Source organism: Microcebus murinus, chromosome 12 (assembly GCF_040939455.1).
Source record: "Microcebus murinus isolate Inina chromosome 12, M.murinus_Inina_mat1.0, whole genome shotgun sequence".
Taxonomy (NCBI): Eukaryota; Metazoa; Chordata; class Mammalia; order Primates; family Cheirogaleidae; genus Microcebus; species Microcebus murinus.
In genome coordinates, this window is record NC_134115.1 from 45,869,735 (window position 1) to 45,881,779 (window position 12,045).

Sequence of the window (12,045 nt, forward strand, 5' to 3'; positions counted from 1 at the left end):
TTTATTAATCAATCAATCAATTCATGGAGCATGAGACGTTCAGGGTGTGGTGGGAATGCCTTGCTGGGGCAAGGTAGTCTTCCTGGATTGGAGTGCGACGTCCAAACTGAGACCTGAAGGGCCAGGACAAGGCCAGGTAAAAGATCTCAGGGTACAGGATGGTGTTCAGCGAGGATGGCACCATCATCAACTGCACCTGGTTGGATCTGTCAGGAATACAGATGAGTGTGTGTGTGTGTGTGTGTGTGTGTGTTGTTGTGCAGGAGATGTTCTCAGGAGTGGAAAATATCAGAGAGGGGGCTGGGCACAGTGGCTCTTGCTTGTAATCTCAGCACTTTGGGAGGCCAGGGCAGGAGGACTGCTTGGGGCCAGGAGTTTGAGACCAGCCTGAGCAACATAGTGAGATGCCCCTCATTACCTCCCTCCTGCCCCTGCCCAGCTGTACAACAAATTAAAATAAAGAAAAGAAGGAAGGAAGAACATTCCAGGCAGGAAAGAAATCAAGAATAAAAACCTTAAGGCAGCCGAGCATGTAATCCCAGCATTTTGGGAAGCTTGAGGCCAGGAGTTCGAGGCTGCAGTGAGTTATGATCATGCCACCACACTCTAGCCTGGGTAACAGAGCAAGATCCTGTCTCTAAAACAAAGCAAAGCAAAACAGTATCAGAAAGGGGGCTCCAACCTGCAAGACATATTGCGATTGTGCTGGCTCAGTCAGGTCAGAGAGAATCCTCCTCCTGGTTGGGACTAGACAAAGGGCAGGGATGCACTTTTTGGGCCCCAAACCGGTGGTAGAAATACAGGGACTTGGGGTGTGGAGCTGGGTGAGCACAGTGTCTGGAGTTCTCCTGGAGCCCACCAGGGGGCAGCACTGCTCAGCGTGAGCCAGGCCTGGCCCCGCAGACAGAAGGGGCAGGAAGGGTTGTCTCCTGCCTGCAGCTCCCCGCCAGGGACGTTTCCAGTCAAGCTGCCACGGCGGACCCCAGGCTGCGGAGACACACCCCGAGAGGAAAGCTCGGTCCCAGAGAACGGATTTGCCCTAAGGCTGACAACACTAACGCATCAGGGCTCCTCACTTGCAGGGGGCCACTCCAAAGCCTTGTCCTATTATTTTTTAAAGAGATACCCTGAAAGTGTGTATGTTTTAGGGCCCACAAAACTAGACTGCCTCTGGGTGGCTCCACTGCAGGTTTCAGTGTGGCTGTCTCCTTGAGAGTCTCAGTCCCCAATCACCAGGATCCACCAAGAGCTGCTGAGAAAGTGGAGACAGGGGTATGTCGTGTGTGTGTGTGTGTGTGTGTGTGTGTGTGTATGTGTGTGTGTGTGTGTATGTGTGTGTGTGTGTGTAAGAGGAGAGAGACTGCTGTCTCAGCAGTGTAGCCTAACCCTGGTCTATTTCTAGATCTCATCCTAAGGAAACAGTCCCCTTTGCCCTGTGACTGAACATCCCACCTGCTCACGCCCTTCGTACCTGCCTGGGAGCCAGGAGGCTCAGTACACCCGTGAGCACTTTGATTGTTCAGAGCTGGGGCCAAACCAGCCAAGCGAATCTCACAATCCGGATGTGGGGAGAGTGCAGGGGGCAGCCAGGACAGTGGAGAAAGAGCTCTGGAGCCAGGAAGCCGAGATATAAAACAGAATCCTTGTGGTTCCACCCCCAAACTGCCTTGGGCTGAGTCCTAAGAGCTCACGCCTGTAATCCTAGCACTCTGGGAGGCGTAGGCGGGCGGATTGCTCAAGATCAGGAGTTCGAAACCAGCCTGAGCAAGAGCGGGACCCCGTCTCTACTAAAAACAGAAAGAAATTAATTGGCCAACTAAAAATATATACATATAGAAAAAATTAGCCGGGCATGGTGGCGCATGCCTGTAGTCCCAGCTACTCGGGAGGCTGAGGCAGGAGGATTGCTTGAGCCCAGGAGTTTGGGGTTGCTGTGAGCTAGGCTGATGCCAAGGCACTCTAGCCCGGGCAACAGAGTGAGACTCTGTTTCAAAAAAAAAAAAAAAGAAAAGAAAAGAAAAACACAGAACGGACTGATTTCCCAATTCTGTCTGGGAGCATCAGGACACTAAGAGGCTGAGCTAGGAAACAGGCTCTCTAGAAAGAGCCCTAATCTGGGCTAAGGGAGACGGCAAGCCCTTCAGGGCCCGGGTCCCCTGTGGCCTGCGGCTCAGTGTGCTGACGGGCCTGTGGCTCCATCCCCAGTGGAGGCAGCACGTTGGTTCACAGTCGGGTGACCTCAAGACTCTTCCTTTTTGCAGTTCTGGGCTGTATGTGGCATGGTATTAGCCAGAGGTCGGTAGACATCATCCAAAACAACGGGAATGTGTGAAATTTCATTTTGCTGGCGCTGCGGGATTGAAAATGTCAGCTTCCTCTAGCCACCTAAGCCACTGGGGAAGGAATTATGCTATGGATCAAGAAATGAAGATCAAAACCTTAAACCACCAAAATTGTGCATTACTGACTCTGCTGTAAAGAAAAAATATCTCATTCCCATTGCCACGGTCACTGTTCATCATTGGGGTCAATAAGAGTGTAATCCGTTGGGTTATGTGAGGACAAGAAAACATTCAGCAGCACGGGTTATTTACTACCTGTTTCTTCTATAATGGTCAACTATGGGGTTTTGGTATTTTTCCTTACTGAGTTGTGGAAACTTTTAATAAGGAAGCTAGCCCTTTGAATATAGTATTTACTGCAATTCCCACCAGCCCCAGTTTCTCGTTTTTAAATTATGGTTATTATTGTTGTTATTTAACATGTAGATGTTGAACGTTTTAAGTACTCAAGTCTGTTTTTTTTTTGAGACAGAGTCTCACTCTGTTGCCCAGGCTAGAGCACTGTGGCATCAGCCTAGCTCACAGAAACCTCAAACTCCTGGGCTCAAGCAATCCTCCTGCCTCAGCCTCTACAGTAGCTGGGACTACAGGTGCCCACCATGATGCCTCGCTAATTTTTTCTTTTTTTTGAGACAGGGTCTCACTCTGTTGCCCAGGCTAGAGTGAGTGCTGTGGCATCAGCCTAGCTCACAGCAACCTCAATCTCCTGGGCTCAAGCGATCCTCCTGCCTCAGCCTCCCAAGTAGCTGGGACTACAGACATGTGCCACCATGCCTGGCTAATTTTTTTTTTTTTTGTATATATATTTTTAGTTGGTCAATTAATTTCTCTCTATTTATAGTAGAGATGGGGTCTCACTCAGGCTGGTTTTGAACTCCCAACCTTGAGCAATCCACCTGCCTTGGCCTCCCAGAGTGCTAGGATTACAGGTGTGCGCCACCGCACCCGGCCTAATTCTTTCTATTTTTAGTAGAGACAGGGGTCTCACTCTTGCTCAGGCTGGTCTCGAACTCCTGAGTTCCAGCAATCCGCCCCACCTCTGCCTCCCAGAGTGCTAGGATTACAGGCCTGAGCCACCTCGCCTGCCCTGATCTTTCCCTTCAAAAGAGCAAATATCTGTGTGTGCCAGGCATCGGGCACAGATGCCCATGAAGCCCTTTGCAAGCTCTGGCTCGCCGAGTCTTCACTGCAGTGTGAGATAGGACTGCTGTAGTGTGGTGTCACGACCGAGGCAGTGGCTCTCCCCGAGTTCCCCACCTGGCACGCTCTTGGACGCGGGGCACCCATCTGTCACAGAGGCCCCCAGAGACTAGCATCCTTTAAGGAGGGGCAAGGCCCCGGGGCGAGGTGGGGCACAGAGTGTCAGCGACAGGCTCTGCAGCGTTGGAAACAGCCTTGCAGGGAATTCTGATAAGGCCGACAGGCTGCGCCACCCTGAGAGCCACACAGGGGTTATGAAACCTCCCTAACTGGGGATGGGAGGAACACTGAGGATCAACGTTCATTGGCCAGGGCAGGTTTGGATTCTAGACTTTCCCTGCCTCTGCCTGGAGTCCAGGATGGCACCTCCAGTCCCTTTTGAAGTCATCCCCAACAGGAACTCTCTTGCTTTTAGTTTTTCCCAAAATGATGGGCCAAGCAACCACAGAGTTTGGCAAGCGGCTGTGGAGGAGGGTCTGGAGCCTGACTTGAGCTTGCAGAGAGAGGGCCGGCTCTGCCCTTTGACAGCCTGAGGGTCTGGGCGCGACGTGGAGTTGCTCCGTCAACCACAAAGGGCTGTGTATGAGAGTACAGGCTGGACATTCGTGGGGCTCTTCAGTGGCTGGCACCTCAAGCTGGCGACAAGGGACCTTGCTGGTCTAGATACCAGAAAGCATTTTCGGCCACGCTTTCATGTGCAGGATGATTGCCAAAAGCTCTCTTGAGTCACGTGAACACTTCTGAGCAGGTTTGTAAAATCCATCATTGGGCCCCTCTCTAAGCTCCCTTTTCTCCTTCCAAACTGAGCATCACCCACACTGAATATCCTCTTCCCTCTGGGCCTGGGTGCATCTATTCCCTTTGCCCAACTTACCTTCCTCCCTTCCCCACATTTTCAACATCCGTACTTCTGCTTGTTCTTCAGGACTTTGTTCACAAATCACCTCCTCCAGGAAGTCTTCCCTGATAACACCACATCCCTGGAGGCTGGTTTATGTGCCCTTCCTCTGTGTTTCCAGACAACTTCTATTTCCCTACAATGGGCTGCCTCATACTGTATCTCTCTTTACCACTGGGAAAGAGTCTCCATCTTGTTCATTCGTCTACATGCAGAGTTATGGGTCCTTCCTAGCGTTCTAGAATCACTGAATGTTTGAAAGTGTTGCTTTCCCCCAACCATATGGAATTCATGAGTCCGGGGCTGGAACACTGGCTCCTCCTGTACCAGTGGGGTGATTTTGAGCCACTTGCTTTGCTTCTCTGTGTTTGCACACATGGAAGATGAGAATGACGATGCCTGAGACCTAACGTGGTTGCCGTGAGGATGATGGACAATCCCCTGGCAGCAGAGCGAGCAGCGATGGTACAGAGTAGGGCTGGGTCACGGAATTCAAAAGGAGGCAGCTGTTGGTACTGTCATTATATGGCTGGCCTGGATCCACGATGCTGAAGTGACACCATTGTTTATATCGTGGGTCACATCCTTCCATGTAAGCACCACGAGGGAAGGTCAACTTTGTTCGGCGTGCAGCTGTTTCCCTGCAGCCTAGAACGGTGCCTGGGACGTAACAGGCATGTGGTTGAATAAATGGATGAATGAAGTTCCAAGAGACCCCATGGAATCATTGAATCTTGGTGGCCAGTCCAATGTTTCCCTGGTTCAGGACTTCTTTTTCACTTTAGAATCTGGCTAGCGTGTGTCCCAATGAGCTTTCGCTCAGCCCAAACCAGAGCATCCCAAACGTCCTCTTTGTCTTAAGTTTAACACATCGACTGCCACATTGGGAAAAAAAAAATTTTTTTCCCCTGGGGCCACGGTGTTTGATTAAAACAAAACGACCCTTTCTAACTTGTTATCTTTTTATTGTTTTCTGTGCATGAGTTATGTGCAACACAATCCACGTTTTTAGAATTAAAGTGTCAACATTAATTGTAATGATAAAACATCAACAAGTAAGATTTTCAAGAACCAACTGCAGGGTTTTGCTTCACCAGGTCCCAGGCTCAAAACTAGCCTGAGTCAAATACAACTCACATGGCAGTCAAGGCGTTGAGTTTGAGGAAAAAGCTATTTCTCTTGAAGAGAAAGCAAGAAGGAAGAGAACGCCTCGTCTGAACCTCCACAGCCAAGCGCAGCCCCAGCCGCACACGCCTCCGAGGCTCGGGAAGGCGGCGTCTGGAAAAAACCCAGTTCAAGCCAAATTTGTGTCAATTCCTGCTCTGTCAGTCTGTACTTCCCTGCTAATGGAGTATAACAAGGCGACAGCTCTACCCAGCTTTCTGCCTTTTCTTCTTTCCTCCTTTCTAAAGGAAAATGTTTAAGACACCTGAACAAAAAATTCCCAGCCCATAGGCCAGCATTTCCCTTCTAACTTGCTACGCCATGGAAATGCGGCAGGCATAACCTGTGCTGCCACTAGTTGCACGGGTGGCTACTGAGCACTTGAACCTGGCTGGTGGGACTGCAGGACCGAGCTTTAGCCGGGCGCGGTGGCTCACGCCTGTCATCCCTGCTGGTTGGGAGGCTGAGGCGGGAGGATGGCTTCAGTCCAGGAGTAATGAAGTTTTCACGGATTTAATTCCGATCAGCACATCCCTGTGGCCACGGAGCGCAGTGGACGTGCCCGGTGCAGCAGCCAGAGCGTGGCTGAGAGGAGGGAGATGCGAAGGGGACCTCAGACAGGGTGTGACCTTGAAGTCTTCACTTGGCCCTCTCTGGGGGACTGAATAAGAAAAGGCCGAGAGCCTATCTGTGCTTGTTAACACAGGTGACCCTTGATCAGCTTAGAGTAACAAGTGAGGTCACATTCTTTTTGATATTCAAACCACATGACTTCTGATAAGGGCGCCATGAGCCCTTACCCCGCCTCTCTTTCTTATCTCACCCAGGGGGGCTCCCTCCTGGGAAATCTCACAAACTCCGTGGGGCTTCCTCTGTCCAAGGGTCGGTGAATTAATTTACTCTGCAGAGAAAACCAAAATTCTGGCTCTGGATGCTCCTGCCGCCTTGGCCACTAGGTGTCACCCGTGGTCCTGCAGCCCACCAACAGGAGGCGGGCTGCGCTGGGCCAGGTTTGGGGACAAACCTGGGGACGGACGGGGGTGGAGGAAGAAGTCGTCTTCTTGAGGGAGTGAGACTCAGACTCACGACCGTTCTAGAGGCACCAGATCAAGGGTTGCTGTGTGGAGGGTGTGCACGGGAAAGCAGGCTGCCCCTGAGACACTGGCCGTGTGACTTTTCTATAGTCCCTGGCTCACGGTCCTAAGGGAGTAATTCCTGCCTGCACACCACTGAAAGAAGTGGCCTTCTTTGGAACACCTGCCTCTGCAGGCATCCCCCTTATGCAAGGGGACTGTTTGATGTCCCTTCCTCATCCCAAAGGCTGAGTGCTTAAACTTCCCCATGGTCACCCTCGGTCACCTGAGAAGGGGAAGTGGCCTCGAAGCAGGAGAGGTGCACAGTCCTGGTCCCTGCTCTGCTGCCCGCTGTGATGTGACTCAGGGGAGGGACTCAAGCCCCCAGCCTCCCCGCTCCCCCAGCTCCTGTACTAGAGAGAAAATGTTCCTTGTGGTTGTAGGACTGAGGGTCCTGTTTTCTTGCTGGCTGTCAGCAGGGATGGGACTGCTCTTGGTTCCCAGAGACCATCCTCAGATCCTTGCCACGTGGCTTTCTCTGGACCTTAATTATATCTGCAGAATCTCTGCTGCCATATAACGTAACAATGACAGGAGTATCACCCATCATATCCACAAGTCCTGCACACACTAAAAAAGAAGGGATTAGACAGAGTGTGTAGACCCAGGGCCAGAAATCTTGGGTACCATATTAATTTCCCGGGGCTACCGCAACAAGTACCACAAACTGGGTGGGGTAAATAACAGACATGCACTCATTGTCTTCCAGTTCTGGGGCCAAAAGTTTGAGATCAAGGTGGCAGGGTTGGGTCCTTCTAACAGCTGAAGGAGACTCTGTTCTATGCCCCCTTCCTACCTTCTGCAGGTGTGCTGGCCATCTTTGGTGTTCTGGGGCTGTTGAAGCAGAACCCTGGTTATTGCCTTTACCTTCACATGGTGCTCATCCTGTGTGCAAATCTGTGCTCAGATGCCCCCTTTTATAAGGACACCAGTCACACTGGATCAGGGCTCCACCCTATACCAGTACGACCTCTGTTAACTAGTTCCATCTGCAGTGACCCTATTTCCAAATAAGGTCACATTCTGAAGTACTGGGAGTTAAGAATTAAACATATACATTTAGGGGGGCACAATGCAACCCCTAACAAGTGCATTCAAGTTGTTGTTTCTTGAGTCCATCTGACAAGGTCCTAGTCATTTTTAATAGCTTCTTCGCTATGTGGTAAGACAAGACGTTACCGGCTCATTTTACACATTTCCTGCCCAGACCTGGACGGACTCAGCCATTGCTCCAAGAAGCCCTGGTTGTGAGTTTATTTTTTATTTTGGGGAAGAAATTGTATTTCAAGGCCATGTAGGGACGCTCACTGCTGGGGTTGGTCATTGCTTCTACCTCTTTTTGGTGGACAGATGTGGTGGACAGGTTTGAAAATCATGAGGGGGCTAAGAGTTTCTCTCTGAAAATGGTTCATGATACCCAAAGTCCGTTAGCTCTTGCTGACCTTAAAGTTTCCCAGAATCGTCCTCCATGGAGAGGGTGTCAGCTCTGCCCTCCGAGCCAGACTCAGGTCATGGCGATGGTGTTCTACCGACTGACATTCTTCCATTGCAGCTGTAGTTAAAAATACCACGACTTCTTCACCCCTGTTCCCAATTGCCGCATGGCTGCCACACATGGGCTCATGTGGAGGCTGCCCCTCCCCAGGGTGACGTCATCTCTGGGGACAGCTTGAGTGCCCCGTAGTCTCTTCATCACCTGGTCAGCTTGTCTGGCCCACTGAGCCCTGCCTGCTGTTCCTTCCACTCTCTGTGGCCCTCCCAGCTTCTCTCCAATCCCCACCGTGGCTCTCAGGAAGTCTTCTTGGACTACTTAGGCCTCCATGCAGCTCAGTTTTCACATCTGGAAAATGGAGAGAATCGCACCCACTTCATCACATTGGGAACTTTAAATGAGTGACTACTTGGAATAAGGCTTAGCACAGCAAGACCTCAGTTCGTTTGAACTTTTATTTTTATTCTAGTCCAGTAGTTCTCCATCCTAGCTGCATATTAGAAATATCGGAGGAGATTTTAAAAGAAAGTAGTGATGAATACTAATGCTTTTACCAACCGCAGGAGATTTTGACTTAGTTGTTCAGGCAATGGGAATTTTTCAAGTTCCCCAGGCGATTCTGGAGCAGGAGTTGGCAAACAACACTGGCAAATACCCACTTTTTTTCTTTTTTTTAAAATAGACTTGATTTTTATAGCAGTTTTAGGTTCATGACAAAATTGAGTAGAAGGGACAGCGATCTCTCTTCTACTCCCTGCCCTGCCCCCTTCAGGGCGGCACATTAATTACAACTGATGAACCTACGTTGATGCATCATCATTCGGGCTCAGTCTTGGTGGTGTACCTTCTGTGGGTTTGGATAAATGTATGACAGTGTGTATCCACCATTAGATAATAGTATCATAGAAAGTAGTTTCACTGCCCTAAAAATCCTCTGTGTTCCACCTGTGCATCCTTCTCTCCCCCTAACCCCGGCAACTGCTGGTCTCTTTATTGTCCCTCTAATTTTTCAGAAGAGCACAGGAAGGGGTGAGGCCCTGGAGGGCAGATGCCCACTCCTCAGGGCGAGAGCTGCCCCCGGTATGGAATTAGTGGGGTGAGGAAAGGAGTATTTCGGGCTCTGAGGCGTGAATAGGATTGAGTCGTTAAATACCCACATGAGATCATTTCAATGATTAGAGTGACTGAAAATCGCAGAACAGGGTTAAGGGGACATCATGTCACTCCCGTCTGGAGGAAAGGTGGGGGCATTCGGTAGAGGATAGTAGGGAGAGTTCTTAGGGAAAAGATAGCATCACGGTTAAATTCCCAAGGAGTTGAGACGCCAGGATAAATGGATTCTGTTAGGGAGGCCCTCTGGGAGCTGTTGAGTCTTCTGCTCTCTGCCTGAAATCCTGTTCTGTGCCATCCCCCAAGTCCCTGCTAACTCTCTGGCCCCCTGCTCTCCTGTCTTCTCCCTGCACACCTCCCCACGCGAGGACAAGGTACTCCTTCCTTCATTCCCCAGAGTGACAGCAGTGCAAGGCCATCGTGGTGTGAGCACGCCCCTCCAGGTGTGGGATGATGTCTCGAGAGTATTAGATATCTCTTTTCTCCACTATGGAGAATTCCTCACGGGCCATCTTTCCCCTCAGGTGAGACCCTTCTCTCAGCTTTCCTCTGTTCCTGTTCCCAGGTCTGTTGGCTGCCATTGGTGTGGGAGACAAATTCTTGTTGCTTTTTTACACAGAGAATTTTTCTTTGTCTGCCTTGTTTTTCTTCTGCACCATTGCCAGGTGTCTCCACCTTTTGTAATGAAAATGAGCCATTGAAATTTTTTCCTAAACAAAAGAATAGTCTTTTCCTTGTCTCTGAAGATTGCATTATGGCAACAACCACAGTTCTTTTCTTTTTTGTTAATTTTAGAAATGTATTGGACTCAGGGTCCTTTTTTAAAAAACATATTTTGAACATCTTCCCATATTATTAAACAATCTTCAAAACATGATTCAAATGGCTCTAGAGTTATAAGCCACATGAGTGCACCTTCATTAAAAACTTTCCTTTTGCAGAATATTTGTTTCTAATTTTTTAATATTATAACGATTATAATAATGAATATCCTTACATATTCATTTCTGTTCATATCTCTGATTTTTTCCAATGCATTGATTCCTATAAGTTAACTTTCTGGATTAAAGGCTATGCACATTTTTAAGGCTTTTGAAATAAATTGCCAGATTGCCCTCAAGAAAATTTGTACCAGTTTATACTTTTATCACCCGTCACGGTTTGTCTTCTTTAGTATTTTGTTTCAATATTTTGAACATTTTTAAAAATTATAAAATATATCACACATACAAAAGTTTATGTGACATAGACCGTGTTTCCCCGAAAATAAGACAGGGTCTTATATTTATTTTTCTTCAAGAAGACACCCTAGGGCTTATTTTCAGGGGATGTGTTATTTTCCCCTCAAAGCCTCAGCTTGCAGCAGGCACAGGATGGCCAGGACCTGACAGGGGGAGCCGACCTTGTTGGTGGGGCTGCCCGCACCTTTCCGGTCACCTCTGGGATAGCAGCTGTCACACTGGGGCAGATGAAAAGGGCTGCTCGTCTTCTTTACCACTCAGCAACGAAATGCATGGGTTGTGCAGATATGCTGTGTAGCCACTCTCATCACTAGGTCTTATTTTCGGGGAAGGGCTTATATTGTGCAAATGCTTAGAAATCCCGCTAGGGCTTATTTTATTAGTAGGTCTTATTTTCGGGGAAACATGGTACATATATTTGAAATGACTAAACAAAAATAAAAATAATACCATATTCTCACATCCTACCTGTAAAGAAATAGTATCTTTCAATTATTAATTGAAAGATACTATTAATATAATACTTGGATACTATTAATAGTATCCAAATATTAAAGATACTATTCAAAGTATGAAAGATACTATTAATACTATCTTTCATCAAAGTATGAAAGATACTATTAATACTTTATTAATACTAATGAATACTTTCATTAATTGACTTCCTTCTCCCAGTTTCTTCAAAATGGTCCCAGTTTTAGCACTGAAATTCTCATGTCCCAGGAAATCCTTTAGTCTCGGGAAACCTGGACAGCTGATCACCATACCCCATGTCCTCCTCTCCAAGTCCGCCTTCTCCCTCCTCCAGAGGTATCCTGTGTGTATTTCTAAATAATCTATTCTTAGATTTTTTTCTAGTATAAATGGAATCATGTAATATGTTCCTTTTGTGACTTGCTTCCCCTCAACAGATTTATCCTGTTGATGTGTATAACTGTAGTTCGTCCAGTTTTCCTGGGAAAACTCGTGGAGCAGGGAAACTCGCGGCTTTCCTCGGACTTGCAGAAAAGCGACTTCAAGCATGGTGGCCGAGGGGAGGCCTTCCTCACCTGTGCACACCGAGGGGCTGGAGGAATGGCACTGACGGAGATGGGACAGTCAGGAACTACTTTGGCACCCATCCTGTGCACTTTCTGGAGTATCTTTTAAAGTTTGAAAAGGCTCCCCCTCTCTCTTGACTGTTCCCCTCCCACACCGCAGCGCGCAGCCTCAGTTGCCGTTTTATTGTGTACACCCCCCAGGCCCCCACTAAGTGGACCAGGAATTGACCCTTCCCCGAGTCGGGCCTATCAGCAGCCCCGACCCGGGAAGGTGGGCCTGAGGCAGCTGGCCAGGGCCTGCGTGGCGACCTGCTGTGTGGTGGGTGTTTCCTGGGCCCTGGACGGCAGCAGTGCGGGGCAGGTGGGATCTGTAGGGCGAGAGAAGACAGGAGCAGGGATCAGGAAAGCAGGAAGAGTCTTGACTA